Raw genomic sequence first — 12,893 nt, 5'->3', positions numbered from 1 at the left:
AATGATCTAATGTAGCTTCCTCTTAACACTCATTTCAGCCATGCTCCAGCTGAAACAGATGTCTCTTCTTTGTAGGAGAGTAGGAAGGTTAGGACTTACTCTTGGCATGATTTAGATTAAGAACATTGTGCTTTGTCAGTGGAAATAAAGTGGCTGGATTCATCCAGAGCATCTAAGAAGCAGTCTTGTATAATAACAATAATAATACAGCAAATATAGTATTTCTTTTTACCTGATCTGTTTCAACCCAGATGTAAGTTTGTGCATATGAGCATATATGTATATATATGTAAAAGACTTCAGTTCTGACTTCCCCCCCCCCTCAAATACAGAATGCTTATTTATACATGTCATTCATTGTTTTGCACATCCCGAAGCCACTAAAACAAACGTGATCCTTGGCTGAAAGCAAAAAAATTGCATGTCCATCTATAAAACACTGTTTTGCTTGGGGCAATACATCTTGAGCAAGTGTACAGCAAATCTCAATGCATTTTAATATTAAAAATTTAAGCCCTGAGAATGGTCTTATCTGGTTCCCAGGGCCCCTTCTCAGCCCTTTGGGAAACATCTCAGTGAATGTATTGAAAATAAGTAATCAGGAGGGAAATATGTATATATCTAATAATATTCATTACTAAATGGATAACATATCTGCAAATACAGCTATGACATATTTGATATATATGCCTGACAGCCAGCAGGCTGTCATTGAAATGGAATCATGTATATTTAATCTGTTCAGAGTTAGCCAAATCCTGCCTGGCCAGTGCATCTTTCAGTAAACTGCAAAATTCATAAGGAAGGGTGACTCCCAGGTCAATGTTTCTTTCTCCTGGCTGTTTTCCAGACCTGGGATCCCATTCTCAAGGTACTGACTCACCTTCTTATCCTTGTACCTCTTCACTTTTATTAAAGCCAGTTACACGTGGTGCTATGTAGCTCAGCCAGCACCTGGGCATTCCTGTAGCCGAAGGCCCAGAGAGGTTGGTTGGTTTGTCTGTTTTTTCCAGCCCCCACAGGGTCTGTGTATTGAAGATTTACTATAGCTATAACCTGTTGCAACAGCAGTGTGTGAAATAGCAGTAGCTGTATGGAGAACGACAATCTCCAGTTTCTAGAGGTGCCTAAGAACATTATCATGCACTAGAAGTTTCCAAGTCTCAACTACTCAGAGCTATCAATCTTTTTTGACTTCCTTCTCTACATGCTCCAAGCAGATGAGAGCTTGGCTTTTGCTCCCAAGCCTTGCCAAAGCTGTGTAAACATGTTAACATCATGCTGACCTAACCACATCTACATGCCTTCTGGCCACTTAGAGATCATTTTATTTGCCTGAAAAAATCCATGTATACAGAGATCCATGTAGCAGCTGGACTATAATTATTTTGTTGTCTTTTCTTGTCCATTCTCTTTTCAGATTTTTCCACTATGCTAGGTAACAGTTTGAGCCATTAGATATTGGTTATGCAAGGAACTGTTCAGCCTATATATATATATGTGTGTGTGTGTGTGTGTGTGTGTGTGTATACACACATATATATATTCAGCTGTATTATTTGACCTGGATAACCTTAGAACATACATAAGCCACTTACCTCAAGACTCTTCCATTAAATATGTTTGTGTTTTGGTATTTTGGTTTTTTTTAACATACTATATTTCTTTTTCATTAACCACTTTAAGAAGATTCACATTTCTGGAGCTTTCTCATAAATTCTCACATGGCACTGCATTTTGACATCTGGATTTTTCCAGACTCCTTCCATAGGTATACACTGTTTGTCACTCTAATTCATTGTCTGATCCTTGGAATGGCCCTGAATGGATGTCACTGCTTTCTCCACTTTGCCCTTCTAAATTGGGTTATAGTGAATAGTCCTGTCATGGTACTGGAGCAGTGTGTGGCCTTGGTGCTTAGGAACATGGTTTAGCGTTGACCCTTCAGTCCTGGGTCACAGGTTGGATTGGATAGAATCATAGAATCAACCAGGTTGGAAGAGACCTCCAAGATCATCTAGTCCAACCTATGTTGGATAATTGTTAAAGTCTCTTCCAATTGGATGTTTTCTGTGATTCTGTGATTCTCCACATAGGATCTTTCAGACTTGGGCTTCCCATGGCATGTTCTTCTCCTTCCCATAATGTACTTGTAATACATATAAAGAATTATGTACCTGCTCATCCCTTTTTATCTAAAGGGAAGTCAGAAAGATGATTTTGTTTGTTTGGTTTTTTTTAATGAAAAATGTGTCATTGCACATATTTTGGACCAAACCCTTTATTCCACTTTATTCTCACTTGCATCTTCTTTCATTTCTAACAGGTCCTTTCATGTTCTTTGATGAGCAGTATTTGAACTCTGTCAATCACTATCTGTTATTATTAGGTTAAGAATAGAAACAAATAATTATATTGCCATAAAGTTGTCTCTGCAGGGTTTCTTTAAGAAGCAGATTTCCTGATTAAAGCAACTCCTGGCTTCTTTCATTTCTGAAAGGCTTTAAGCGATCCAAAATGTTGCTTTGATTCAGTCACGATAAGCAAACACATGTAGAAACACTGCATCCCAGAGCTGCTTTTTATACTGTGGCTTTTTACAGAGGCTTAAATTACTAAGCCTAAATGAGAGTCTTAGAAAAGGAAGAATGCCTCTTGCTTGTCGCAGCAACAGTCTTTTCTGCCTGCAGTAGGCAGGACATTGACCTCTACCTGAACAGCCTGAGGTAAGAGGAGTAGTCACTAGAAATTATTTATAACCTGACCAGCTCATTTAGTTTCATCCTCTGAGGCCCTCAGAGTCGAACTGACACAGCAATAATGGCCAGCGAACTTTTGATCCAATTAATTGTTAATGAGAGGTTTGATTAGCAAATAAAGGGCCTATTAGGTTAGCTGATTGTCTTTCTTTCACAATACCAGAGGTCAACTTTTTTTTTTTTTTTGACTGAAAGAAAAGTACACTGTGTACTCTGGTTAAATTAATCACATGCTCACAGGTGTTGAGTAAAGTCGATTCAGGAAAGGAGTCAGCTTAGACATCCATCTGTAACCAGGAGAATGTAATAGCTATTTCTCAATTTGTTTATGATTAGGACTTTGTTTCTTTATTAATACAATTTCACCTCCCTTTCTGTGCCTGCAAAACATAACATGAAGCCATCTTTCTTCTTGCCATGCTTTCCTTCAGTCTTCCTTCACAGTTCTGTTTTATTTGAATCACTCAGCTAGAACTCTCAGTTTCAGATTAATTAATTCTTCATATGTATTTAAAATCTCCCAGTGTAAATGCAAGCACCGCTCCTGTGCATGATGTCTTCTATTCCTGAAAATTTCCCTCTGAGTTCTGACATACTTCTGTAAAATTACAATGACTAAAGAGAAATGTGAGACTAAGGACAGAACTGAACTACAAATGACACCTATGTAAATTAAGAGCATTTTGATCTCAGTGCAGCCATGCTGGATTTATACTGGTATAAATCTGTAAATCTGACATTAACAAATTGATCCCTGTAGAGTAGCTTTTGTTATCTGAACCTTTAATCTTCTTTCATGTTATCGATATTGCTTGAAAACAGAATACTTCCCTCCAGCCTTCATGATCTACAGAACACTACAATTAGAACAACACTAAGTTTGTTCTCAAGCTTTCAGATATTAAAATCTGGAGTTGTAACTGTCTGCTTTTCAGAGTGTGATGTAGTCTTTAGTTACATGACCACATTCTAATTTTCTGCGATTCAACTCATTGGATGGATGGATGACTATCACATGTAGTAGCTCCCCAGTGTTTCCTTCCACCCTTGTTACTTAGTGAAGGCTAATGACATGTTCACAGAGTTGTCTAAGTCTAGCCCACATGCAAGAAATGTTAAGTTGTTGAAGATGTAGCATGACCATCACTGTAATATAATAGTATCTAGCATAGAGTATTAAAAAACCAAAAGCAAAATAACAACACAACAGAACGTAAGGTCCAGGATAATAGAGTGTATCTACCTCTGTTAGGACTTTGTTTGTATTTTTTATCATAATAGGAAAAACTGAGATGTAGAAACATGACTCCATCTGGAGCACTGGGTAAAATTGTGGAGTCCCCAACACAAGAAGGACATGGAACTATTGGAGTGAGTCCAGAGGAGGCCACAAAGATGCTCAGAGGGCTGCAGCAGCTCTGCTATGAGGACAAGCTGAAAAAGTTGGGGCTCTGCAGCCTGGAGAAGAGAAGGCTTTGAGGAGACCTTGTAGTAGCCTTCCAGTACCTGAAGGCGGTCTACAGAAAGGCTGTGAGGGACTATTTACAAGGTCTTGTAATGACAGCATGACAGGTAATAAGTTTAAACTGGCAAATGAGAGATTTAAACTGGATGTTAGGAAGAAGTTCTTTCCAGTGAGGGTAATGAAGCATTGGCACAAATTGCTCAGGGAAGCTGCGGCTGCTCTCTCTCTGGAGATGTTCAAGGCCAGATTGGATGAGGCCTTGAGCAACCTGTTCTAGTGGGAAGAGTCCCTGCCTATGGCAGGATATTGGAACTGAATGGTCTTTGAGGTCACTTCCAACCTAAACCATTCTATCATTCTAGGATTCTATGAATACTGGAAGTGTAGGCTGACTTTTCATTCTCAGAGACATGTTGGAAGGCCACAGAAACATTGATTGTCAGGAATTTGAGATTTGCTGTGAACTCTACAGGATGAGGTTTGTAACTCTTTCCCAGTCCCTGGAGCTTCAAAGTGAATATTCAGATTGGTCAGTAAAAGACAGAAGGAGGGAGCTGTGGAAAAAGTGATCCCTTTTTATGTTAGCAGCTTCAGCAACTTGTTAACCCATCTGGGCTACACTCATATTCCATTTTTTCTTTGTTTGTCTTTACACATATGGCATGGCTTCTGTGTATATGCTTGCTGTTCCTTAGCACCCTACTAACTTAGAGCACAGCTTTTGCCAGTGTAAAAGTGAGCATCCAGCATTTTCACAAATGAGAGACCCATAAACCAAGAAGCATACAATTGGGAACCATCTGCAAGCAGTGTTGTTGAAATGACTAGACCAGCCTCATTAAGGATTGGTATCATAAGAGGCAAGGTTTAACTCAGTTCCCATTAAGGATTGGTATCATAAGAGGCTGTTTTAACCACAAAACTTTCTGTAATCTTCTCTGATCCACTAACTCCTCTATCACACAAAGGTTGTTTATACACGAAGAAGTTGAGTTTGCATAGGTTCTGCTTTTCTAGATTTCATATATTTGGGATATAATTCCTAGGTCTTTGTAATGAATGAAGTATTAGATCTCACACCTGTCATTAAGTTGAACTAAAATCTTTCAGACCAAACCACAAATCTATATCTCTTGTAACTACTGTGACAACAAGAGCAAGGCTTTGTCCTTTGCACGGAGATGTTCTCAGAGGTCAGTAAAGCCCATAGTTTGCCAAGGGCTTTTGTAGAATTATTTTTCACCTTCAAGATATGGTTGAGGCCCTTGGAGCTATGATTCCTTGCCAGCATCTGCTGATAATATTCCTTCTCCTATATCCCTGCCAGACAGATCTCCTGTCTCTGACAGTCTCAGACTTCAACAAGCCTTATTCTTTACTTCACTGTCCTTCACTGCAGTACTAATCCTGCTTTTAGCACTTTTTTGCTCCTCAGTTTTTCTCATTGATCAGGTTTCCAGTTCTATTTATGTTCAGTTGCTCCAATACTATAGATAAAAACCATTGGTTTTCTGGTTTTATGTCTGAAGCTTTACCTGTGTGTGTGCTTGCAAAAGTACACATGTACACGCGCAGCTGTGGGCAGGCACCTGACGGTTCAGACCTTCTAAAGTAGAAAATAACCAATATCAGCCTTCTATAAAGAAAAGCAGTGCAGACTAGGAAAAAGCTATCAGCTTGATGTATAGTAGAAGCACTTCTTTTCTCAGGGACACAATCTTCCATCTTTATGCAATTTGCATCATATCTGCCTTTGCACATATCTTCACCAAGTATAAAGGGCAAGACAATGGATACAACCAACACAGCAGACTTGCAGTAAGGATGGTAATTAAAAAGGAAATTGCAGAAACACATTTTATTCCCATTGAAGCTAATGGCAAAGTCTCCACCTGATTTGAGAAGGTTGACAAATGTTCTGTAAAAAGTAGTTATCACATGTACAGGTAGATAATGAAGACATACTAAATAGTATAACATGATAAGGAAAATCCATTAGTAGCTGTGCAATAATACAGGAAGGGGTAATTGAAAATATCTAATTGGGTCTGAAAGATGCATTTCAAGATGAGCTGTCAGCTGACATGGAGAATCCAAGAAATAGCACGAGGAGGCCTGTTCAAAACAACAGCCTGTGAATAATCATAAGATTCTCATTGCATCAGATGTGAGCTGGAAAGTACAGGTTAAAAGGAGATTAATGTGAGAAAGACAATGAAGGAAGCAAAGACAGTGGAGTTGTTATGTGGATCTCTATCAACTCAAACTGTATGAGAAGTACTTTAAGAAACATTTGGTAAGTGGTTTTGGGTGGGTAAAACCAGAAGCCTGGAGGACAGCATGTGACTATGGAGTTCCAAGTGTGCCTTGGAATCCAAAACTCTTCTGAAGTCATGTTACTGACAGTCTTTGCTGATGGCCTTCTGATTATATCTCTGTCACAGAATTCCCACATTAATCTCTATGCTCCAGACCTCATTTACATTGAGTATTCTCCCCTTCCCTTTTTTTATCCTTCACTGTTCTTTTGTGTACGATACACATGCATAGATTAGAGCAAATTTATATGTGACAAGAACAGAAATAACTCAAAAAAGAGAGGGAAATCACTACTATAAAATGGTTTTGCTACCGGTGTAAGCAAGAGCTTAATAACATAGAAAAGTATGTGTGCTCTTCTAAAAGAAATGTAACTAACAATCTAGCTCTTGATTGGCGTAATTCTGGAAGTCAACATGGGGTTGTATATTGTATGGATATGAAACATTAATACTTTTCCCCACAGCATGGTTTTATTCTTCTTCAAATTAAATTAAGCAGTATTTTTAACCTTCTGTCTCTTTCTTCAGGAAAATTTTGAGCACAAGCAAAAGGGTCATTTAAGTTCATATTAATTTCATATGTCAGCGTAGCAGCTTCGTTGCATGAGGTGTTATAACATTTTAAGGATTAAAATCTCACCAAAAAATAACACAGAAATTCAACTTGTTTGGTTTAAATGACTGTTGTGTAATGACAATTTGTTCTGGCTTTTCCCTAGCCTTCCTATAATCTCACAGTTAAAATTACTAATTTATTTCATTGTGTTTCCCATATTAATTAAATTGGCTGGCACTACTCTAGCACAGATATCAAAGCTCTAATAGGCTCTAAATACACAACATTTTGGTCCAATTTTATTTTTGAATTGTCATTAGGCTAATAAAAGAAAACATTTAACCTAAAATCAGAGAACAACTCCATTACTAAAAAAAAGATAAATAGTTGGGTAGATGAAGAGGTGATTTATAGAAACGACTTTTTGGAATATAGTTATTTAGGAAAAAAAGAGACATGTTCACATATATAAAGAATAGAATCTGGTAATGAGTGATTTATGCTTGGACCAGTTCCAGTAAGTTCTCAATCCACTGGAGAGTTTCCAGCCTACTGAGAGGATGAAATGAGAGAGTTTATGAAGGGAAATGAAAAATAAACTGTGTTATTTACGAGAAGAGGAGGGGATGGAAGGACCACTTTTCACCTAGACATTACAGTGTACAGAGTGAACACATCACAGAATGTTTTGCCTCAGTCTCTCCAAAGCCAGACATGAGTGGATTAATAGACAGTTGGAGATTCAGTTGCACAGATTATAGTGCCAAAATTATATCGTTTGGTTGTTATTGCATATGTCATGGCTAAACATGAGCTGTAAGAGAATAGGCTCCAAGCTTCAGTGAATTTAGCCTCCCAGTAGTCTCTTGACACCTTGGTGGCTATTTGGATATTCTATAGATGAAACACTCTTCTTCCTGATTTAACATAATAAAACACTCCACTTATTACTGAGAGTGCTTGAAAGTTGTGAAATCTGTGGAGAAGTGTTTATTCACAATGGTTAATCCTCACACTCTCTCTGTACTAAGCAAAGAAGTGTTCCCAAAGGAAGTATGAGTTAGCTCCTAAGTTGAGATGTGCAGAAACACTTTCTTGAAACAAAATAAAATCTGTGTCTGCCTAGACTGGAAATCTTCCCTTTGAAGAACAAACTCACTAGGCTGATGTATGTCCTTGTGGATGACCCCCAAATTCACTGCACAAACCCACAATCTAACTGGTGAAACAATTCTTTCAAATGCATTAAAGGCTTATTCTTCATATTCATAACAAATATTTCAGACGTTAAAACTCCAAGTTGAATATTATGCAGCCCTTTGATTCTCATAAACCTTAGTTCTAAGGACTTGTTGCCAGACCCAGAAAATTACAAATACAAAGATGTAACATGCCTGAGAAATTAATATACATCCTTGGATCTTAATTTCTTATCTTTTTTTTTTTACTATCACATTAAATTTTGTATAGTGAAAAATTCTGTTCCACTCCAATTTATTGAATGTGCACTTGATACTCCTTTCCTGATGTGAGAAGAGATCCATATTCATATTTATTTTGCCCTAAATTAGCTGCTTGCTTATTGACCCTAAATAGTTATCATCTCAGCTGGAAATATATTAGAGTTCTAGTTGCCAAACAAATATTCAGCAAAAGATGAATAAAAGCATATGGGGAGGAAAAACCCACAAAGTTTCCGCTGCCAATATAATGGAAGGCATTCTGGCGGCCAGCCATCTGCACCCGCTGAACAGAGGGATCCTGGGATGACATTGATCGATTTAACAGTAGGAAGGTATTAATGATATTCAGCACTGATGGCTGAGCCACTTCACACTCATTTGCATTTCCATTCATCATCTCAGCATTTATCATTATGAGGTGAATGCCAGAACTAATTAAAGTCTGGGCTAACAGGGTGACATGGGAGTCCAGCCGCTACTTAGACTGAGGAAATATGGGAAACTTTCCAGCAGGAAGTACACCAACCTTACACCAAACTCAATTAACTTAATTCCTAACTAAACCATTTGAGGGTCCTTCATTTGAATAAACTGAAAAAGCCAAGTCTGAAGTTACACTGTCACTTTTTCTCCTTGTGCTCTAGAGTTTGTGACTCAATAACATTGAGTTATGTGGACTGTTGGGAGACTTCCTTAATAGGATCCCACTCCTCCTCAGCTATCCTTTCACTATCAATTCTGTCATAGCAAGTAGTGAAAGAATTTAAAATTCTGCAATGAAATTTAAAAACTAAATATAAACTCTAACATCATTTGAGCCTGTAGGCATCTAAAACGCATTGTGAATAAAATAAAAACAACTGGATACACTGAAATCTGTTGTTCATGTAAGAGAGATCAGAAAGTAGCTTTTCAAATAGACAAAAAAAAATATTTTAATATGTTTTCTAACACAGATATCAGAAAATTTTCTTCTCTACAGCTAGAAACTTGCCCCTTAGCTGCACTGAGACGATCCCTCTGAGTAAAATGACCAGGTCTTGGTCCTAAACATCTTGGTGAGTCTTTTGGTTTTAATCATCTTGTTGTGAACTGGAGTAGTCATAGGAATAGTGGCTGTCAAACTCCACTTACATCAGGTCTCATTATCTTTGAGGAAAGAGAAAGAGCAGAGATTTAGAATCACAGGACAAATCTCCTTTGAAATTTCTGGAAAGAGAGAGAAAATGTGATAGAAAAAAAAAAAGATGTAGTAGTAGGGTACGCTGTAGAAAAAACTTTGCACGTAAATAATTGCTTTTATGTTGTCAAAAATTTTCAAGGTGTATCTATAAGTACAAAAGTACTCTTTTCAAAAGCTGGAGAGCAGCCAGGAAGAAAAGAACCTGGGGGTACTGGTAGATAGTAGGCTGAAGATGAGCCAGCAGTGTGCCCGGATAGCCAAGAGAGCCAATGGTATCCTGGCCTGTATCAGGAACAGTGTGGCCAGTAGGACAAGGGAGGTTATTCTTCCCCTGTACTCAGTACTGGTCAGGCCACACCTTGAGTCCTGTGTCCAGTTCTGGGCCCCTCAATTCAAGAGAGATGTTGAGGTGCTGGAACATGTCCAGAGAAGGACAACGAAGCTGGTGAAAGGCCTGGAACACAAACCCTATGAGGAGAGGCTGAGGGAGCTGGGGTTGTTTAGCCTAGAGAAGAGGAGTCTCAGGGGTGACCTCATTGCTGTCTACAACTACCTGAGGGGAGTTTGTAGCCAGGTGGGCGTTAGTCTCTTCTCCCAGGCAACCAGCAATAGAACAAGGGGACACAGTCTCAAGCTGTGCTGGGGGAAGTGTAGGCTGGATGTTAGGAGGAAGTTCTTGCCAGAGAGAGTGATTGGCATTGGAATGGGCTGCCCAGGGAGGTGGTGGAGGCACCATCCCTAGAGGTGTTCAAGAAAAGCTTGTATGAGGCAGTGCCATGGTCTATTGATTGGACAGGGCTGGGTGCTAGGTTGGCCTGGATGATCTTGGAGGTCTCTTCCAACCTGGTTGATTCTATGATTCTAAGATTCTATATTGTAATGAACAGTATCTGTACTAATGGCTCCAGGTGTCATTTTGTATTTTAAACCAATATATCTTTTTTATTTCTACAAACATAAAGAAACATTTGATCTAGGCTCTGAGTAACATGATATCATTTCATTGTCCAAGGAATTTATCTCCCTTAGTAATAGAAATAAATATCACTAGGTGAAATGTCTAGTTCCTGTGTTCACCAGGTGAAATATCAAGTTCCCATGTCCACCAGGTGAAATATTGGGTTCCCATGTCCACCAGGTGAAATATTGAGTTCACATGTCCATCAAGTTTCCCATCTACAGCATGCTTTGTGGAAAATACGGCTTTAATACTCTTCTACAAAGCCTTTAATGGCTTTAAAAGAGATACACCATTATCCTCTGTCTAGTGACATCCTCCTATGTACATCTACAGGTCAGAAAAATGGCAGCGATACTGTGGGAAATGTTGGATCTTCCCATTGTTCAAGGGATGAACAGATTGAAGTCAGATCTTCATAAGCACCTTCCAAACTTAGAGCAATAGTGAGCTTGTAGTCTTAATGTGAAGCTCTTTTTAAGAGGAAAGTCAGCCTTTACTCATCTCGTGTTTTTAGTGTTTTGATTGCATAGCTCCAGCTGGAATGTGCATGAGCTAGGCAGGTTTGCATTAAGAGGTCAGGCTCTTTTTAACAGGTATTGATGAAAAATGTAGGCATTTTATAAAAGGAGAATGAATAGATGAAGCAGGGAATTTTCATTTTGCTTTCTTGCAGGCCAACTTTAATTTATTCCTCCTTTGTGGTTACAGCTTTAGCCTCTTCCTCCTATATATTTCTGACCCATTCACATGTCCAGGTAGTGTGTAGCCTGTGAAAAAGATCAATGAACAGTGAAGGGTTAGATTATATTGACTTAATGTTGATTAGTTTACACTGGATTGTCTGCTGCAAAAGATGTCAGAGCTTTTGTAGTTCATTAGCTCCCATCAATTGAACACTGGCTTAAATTAGTACATGAGACTCTTCCTTTCTGTAAAGCAATTTCAACTTGCATTTTATGCTTAGCTTTCCTATCTATACTTGCATGTGATAGCTGTTACAACATTTTTCTGCATGAGGGAAAAGAAAATGAAACAGATGAGGAAACTCAATGCTGGCTAGGAGAGGTCCTGCATATTTCACATAGGGAAGTTATCCCACTTCTTATGACTGATATCATCTCTGCTATGAATTATCAAAAGTATTTGTCGACTACAACCTCTTATAACCAACTAGGGAAATGGCACTGTACTAGTTTGAGGCTAACTGGAATATTTTAATGAGAAAAATTAGATTATAGACCATGGAAAGAAAACAATGGTGATGTCTACTTTGCTCATAGGTTTGCTGAGATGTATAAAAGCAAGGACACAAACATAGGTAAGGGACTCTGTCTCTCCTTGGCTTCTGCCATATCAACTGCTTCTGCCTGACCCTGCACATAACCCATCTGATCATTTCCTTCTAACCCCTGCTGCCAATTCTTCCAACTCACCTTGCACGTAAGGCAGACTCAGGATAAGGGAGGGGGGTGAAAAGAAGGTGGAAGGGTGGCTGGGAGGCCCTCCTGGCCACTCTGACTGCTGGGAGGGGTATTGTGTTTCTGTATTGCTTTTAACTTGTATATTTCTGTATATAGCTGTAAATATCTGCAACGTGTTGTAAATATCTGCTTATATATTGTGTTAAGCTGTGAATATAAAGCTTCATTCCCTAACTTCCATCCATCTAAGTCTAGTCTGGGTGACATTCATTTCGTGGGGGGACAGGTAACTCCCAGAACCACTAAAGGCATTTTATTATTATAATAATATTTATTATTTTTTAAAGTATGACTTAATTACATAATGCACTTACTGCCAAAAAGTTATGTCTTTTGGAATTTATGATCACAGATCTGAACAAATTCAGATCTCATTAAAACGGTTTCTGTTATTGAAAAAAGCTTCAGAAATTTCTGTCTGAAACAACACTAGTAGATAGTTCCAATAATAGCATTTCTAATACTAGAATTTTCTTTCTTTGGGGAGAGAGAAAGAGTACAGATTTAGAATCACAGAATGGCTGGGGTGTGAAAGGACATCTGGAGGTCATCTGGTTCAATCTCTTTGCTTAAGCAAAGGATTTTGAGTATCTCTAAGGTTGAAGACTTCATTACCTCCCTGGGCAACCTGTACCAGCACTCAGTCTGCTTTCACTCTACAAAGTTTTCCCTTGCGTTAAGGAGCAAAGAGGACAGAAACAGAA

Source organism: Pogoniulus pusillus, chromosome 10 (assembly GCF_015220805.1).
Source record: "Pogoniulus pusillus isolate bPogPus1 chromosome 10, bPogPus1.pri, whole genome shotgun sequence".
NCBI classification, from domain to species: domain Eukaryota; kingdom Metazoa; phylum Chordata; class Aves; order Piciformes; family Lybiidae; genus Pogoniulus; species Pogoniulus pusillus.
This window is presented reverse-complemented; position numbering follows the sequence as displayed.